This window comes from Rattus norvegicus, chromosome 1, assembly GCF_036323735.1.
Source record: "Rattus norvegicus strain BN/NHsdMcwi chromosome 1, GRCr8, whole genome shotgun sequence".
Taxonomy (NCBI): Eukaryota; Metazoa; Chordata; class Mammalia; order Rodentia; family Muridae; genus Rattus; species Rattus norvegicus.
The window spans coordinates 195,685,099-195,690,021 of NC_086019.1; the positions used below are offsets into that span (position 1 = coordinate 195,685,099).

The 4,923-nt window shown below is 45.4% G+C and overlaps 1 long non-coding RNA gene across 1 annotated transcript; it reads right to left on the reverse strand.

The window, feature by feature from the left end:
• Positions 1–1,056: 1,056 nt before the first annotated feature.
• LOC134483943 (uncharacterized) lies at positions 1,057–2,542 on the reverse strand. Its single transcript, XR_010061152.1, has 2 exons — positions 2,381–2,542; positions 1,057–1,376 (listed from the first exon to the last, which is right to left on the reverse strand). It is a non-coding gene; the product is annotated as an uncharacterized LOC134483943 (long non-coding RNA).
• Positions 2,543–4,923: the final 2,381 nt, after the last annotated feature.

Here is a 4,923-nt window from a genome sequence, read left to right on the forward strand (position 1 = left end):
CACACACACAGACACACACACACAGACACACACAGACACACACACACAGACACACACACACAGACACACACACACAGACACACACACACAGACACACAGACACACAGACACACACACACACACACACACACACACACACACACACAGAGGAGCAAGCACCTACTCCCCAACACACAGTTGAAGTTACTATCCTTATACTATTTTGAGAGAGCATTTCACATGCAGTCATAGTTGACCTGAAACTTACAACAGAGACCAGGATGGCTTCAAATGGTCAGTGTGCCTGTCTCTGCCTCCTTTGTATGGAGATTAAAGGTATGAGCCTCTGTATCTCACTATGAAATTATTTTTATGACTGAATTATTACAGAGACAAACATTATCTAGGATAGATTCATTATTTTATGGTAGTCTTTCATAGTCATTTTTGCCTACTTTTTAAAGAAATAAGGAAAAAGTAAGTTGGATGTGATGGCACATGCCTTTAATCCCAGCACTTAGAAGGCAGAAGCAGGTGGATCTCTTAGATCTGGTCCAGCCTGGCCTAATGGTAAGTTCAAGGCCAGCCAGGCTACATAAAGTGACCCTGTCTCAAAACAAAAACAAAAACAAAAACAAAACAAAAAACAACAAAACAACAAAAAGGAAACAAACAAAACCAAAAACAAAAAAACAAAAAAAAATAAACAAACAAACCAAAAAAACAAAAAAAATAAACAAACAAACCAAAAAATGACAGCATTTCTGTGGGCCCTGGGCGTTGTCTGCTGTGATTCCCCCAAGCTTCGGCTCTTTCTTCGGGAAAGAAGTTTTCTGTTTGTTTGTTTTGTTTTGTCTTGTTTGCTGAGGATTGAACTTCAAGCTCCACCAAAATTAGGCAGGTGCTCTGCTGCTGAGCTGTACCCCAACAGGAGTTCTTTTGCTTTAAAAGTAAGATAGTCTGGGTGACAGCTCTCAGAGACACTTCAGTGAGGGCATCTCAAGGCCTCCCCCGAGCCAAACCATTTCCCAGTCTCCCAGCAACTCTCCATCCTGGACAGGAAGGAACACATTGTCCTTCCGTCTCTTCTCTTTTTTACTGTTTATTTTATATATTGAAAAGTAAATAAATAAATAAATAGCGTTTAGTGCACTGGGGACCCCTTCACCCTCTCTTCTTGTTTACTTTTTTTTTTTTAATTAGGCTATCGCTTTGGGCTTTCTGGTGCCTTTTCAGTCTGGGGCTGTCTCCCAGAATGAAACAGAAGGCTCCATCTTCGGGCATAGTGGACGGCTGTGATGGAGAGGCGGCGGAGGTGGGCGTTCATGATGGGTCCAGTAGCTGACCCTTGCCTCTCATCGACCGCCCTCCTCTCGGCAGCTCTGCGGTCCAACCATCTGCAAGGAGAGCAAAGGGCAGCCGTGGTCCAGGTCAGCCAGCCAGTCATTAATAATGTTTTCATTGGTGACAGTGACAAACCTGCAGTACTTGAGGAGAGTTTATTAAGGTCAGTCTATAAATAAGAATTAAAAATTTTTTTGAAATAGGTTGACATCGACGAACAGACGGATGAATAAAGTGACTGACTGAAACAGTAAATAAGAGGAGAGGAGAACAGCGCCGAAACAGGAGGCCCCGCCCACTCTATCTGAGGCCCCTGCCCCAAGTTCAGGTTTCAGTCGCCGCCTCCAAACTTGTGGGTTCCAGGCATCTGGGTGCGAGCTAATATTTTCTTATTTAAAATCTGTTCTCCCAGCTGATAAAAAGAATTCCAGCCATTTCTCTATGTCAGCCCTGTAACTGAGAGCTGGTAAACGTAAATGTCTTGTCTGTTCTCAGACTTGCATGCAGATGGCCTTTCCCAGGAGCCTGGCTCCAAACCTGTGAGTGCATGGCAGTGCCTGGCTGTGTCTGGCTCTCCTGGCTGGTCCTTGTGCCTGAGTAAATTGTCCAGGAGTCACAAGCTGGAAGTGAGAATTTCGACAATGTGGTGGCCAGGCACACAGAACAGGAGGCTCCTCTGTGTGTGTGTGTGTGTGTGTGTGTGTGTGTGTGTGTGTGTGTGTGTGTGTGTGTGTGTGTAGATGCGCTGTATGTTGGGATGTGCATGCATATGTGTGTGGAGGTCAAAAGTCAACCTCAACTGTCACTCCTCAACTGTCATCGCCCTGTTCTCTTTGAAGCAGGCTCTCTCGCTGGCCTGGAGCTCACTAAACAGGGTAGGCCCTGGCCAGGGAACCCCAGGGATCTGCTGGTCTTCTCACCTCTCTAGGTCTGAGGTTTCAAACATATTCCTCCTTGCCTGAGTTAAGTGAATCCTGGAATTGATCTCAGGTCCTTGTGATAAGCACTTTCTCTACTGTGCATTACCCCCAGGCCCCTCGTGGTAACTAATTCTCACCAGGAAATCTTCAGTAAGTCATAGTGGTCTAGTAAGGAAGAAGACAGTAGTCAGGCTCATAAGTTCCCTTGGGTTATCTACTCCCCATGTGTTCCCAGTCTAGAGGGTCTCAGGCTTTCAGACTGGCCAGAAGCGTAATGAGCTCCCACCAGGAATTCTGGGTAAGAGCCTTGGGTATGTGGGAGATTAGTCTAGTTTGGCAATGGTTGTGAGAACTGCCTTCCACACTAGACCTTGGACCAGGAGCACCAGGCAGAAGGAGGGGAAAAGGTGCAGGGGGCATAGGGTAGCCTGTGATTCACTGTGACACAGGGAAAACCACATCAGAGGCCAAACAGGTGCCACTCTGCCTTGAAGACCTATCGTAGAATAAAAGAATTCCAGAATTGCCTCCTGGAGGAAGTTCCCAATGTTTTTATGCTTTGGAAGACAAGATGAAATATGCAACAGGGGGCCCTCATCCGTGTCCCCCTCAAAATTCTTATGTTGTTACACTAACCATGCTGGACTAACAAAGCATGCACTAACAATCTGCTTTTGTCTTTTGTTTTGTTTTTTTCCGGTCTTGTTTTACTTTGGTGTGTGTGTGTGTGTGTGTGTGTGTGTGTGTGTGTGTGTGTGTGTGTGTGTGTGTTGTTTTTTGAAGCAGGGTTCTCTGTATAGCCCTGGCTGTCCTAGAACTTGCTCTGTAGACCAGGTTCACCTAGAACTCAAGAGATTTACCTGCCTTTGCCTCCTGATTACTGGGGTTAAAGGTGTGAGCCACCACACCTGGCTTTCCTTTCTTTTTTTTAATTGAATTTTGTACTGTTTGAGAATTTTATACACAAATATTGTATTTATATCATTTCCATCCCTACCCCAACTCCTCCTATATCATTCCACTCCCTCTCAAGTTCATGACCTCCTCTTCCATAGATTATTGTTACACACACACACACACACACACACACACACACACACCCCTACTGTGTTCGTTTAGCATTTTTCTTATGTACATGTATTTAGGGCTGACTACTTGAAACTGGAGAACCTATCAGGAAACTTGTTCCTAGAAAAGACTGATCCTCTCTCCCCCATCAGCCACTGGAGGTGCTTCATCTATGGGTGCGACCTTGGGAAACTTCCCCCATCCATGCTGACATGTCCTCTGATATTTTCAATGTGTGGGTTTCATGTAGACAACCATATTGCTGAAGGTTTATGGGTGCAATCTCCCCGACATAGACTCTGTGTCCTAGAGGACAGTATTTAGCCTGGTGCCTTACCTGGTGGCCTGGTGCTCTGGTCCTTACAATCTTTTCAGCCCATCTTTCACGATGCTCTCAGATCTTTATGTGTAGAGGGTACATCATAGATGTACCAAGTGGGAGCAGGCTAACTTGTTTGTGTCTTGTCTTGTTATAGACCTCGGTGTTAACCTCCATCAAACTTCTTTGGTGAGGGGTGAAAGCTACATTCATCTGTGGATGTAAGACTAAATATTTAAAATATAGTTAGAAATTAAACTGTTTATTTTTAAAAAGACAACAGTAAGCTGGAGAGATAACTCAGTGGTTAAGAGCACTGACTGCCCTTTCAGAGGCCCTGAGTTCAATTCGCAGCAACCACATGGTGGCTCACAACCCTCTGTAATGGGATCCGATGCCCTCTTCTGGTGTGTCTGAAGACAGCGGCAGTGTATTCACATGTATAAAATAAATGTCCTTTTTAAAACAGACAATAGTAAGCCATCCCTTAGGATCTATGACCTATCTATAACCTCTTTCAGCAAGTGTAGCTAGCCAGGCATGAATTCCTGCCTACGAGGTGAGCCTTTGGTCCAGCTAGTCAGCTGTTGGTTACACCCAAGATAATAGCACCACTATTGTACAATTGATGACACTGGGCTTTGCGTAGCTGAGGACAGCCACAATTTCCTATGTAGCTGGGGATGATCTTGAAGTTCTGGTCCTCCTGCCTTCAGCTCCAGAGTTCTGCAATAGTAGGTATGCATAGTCTTACTCAGCTTGGAGACAGATCTCTGAAGAGATCTGAAGAGGTAATTAAGCTTGAATGTATCTAAAGAGACCTCTATGAAGTCTGAATGGTGGTCCCATAAGAAGACAAGATTTGGACACAGCCCCTGGGAAGGAAAGGCTATGGGAGCAAACCTGCAGACCAGGGAGAGCGTTTACTACACAGAGCTATGGGGGTTGTAAAGATGGAGCTGCGTGAGGTCTGCAGCCAGAAGCCAAGGGAAGATGGCTGCTTCCAAAAGAAGAGGCTAGCTAGGTGCCCTTCCTGACAGCCTATGAGGGAGCAAGCACTGGGCCCTCTGTTGATTTCAGCTGATGGATAGAGAATTTAAACAGCTGGCCTCCAGAGCCAGAAGAAAAATAAATTCCGTTGTTTGAAGTCACTGAGTTTCAGCTAACCTGTCTCAGAAGCCGTGGGAATCTAATCCAGAGAGGAGGCCAGTGCTCCGGGTTTTACTGAGATCTGGTAGCTCTAGGCTTGCATTAGTCAGCTTTAACAAAATGTCTGAGGTAACCAGCTTCAAA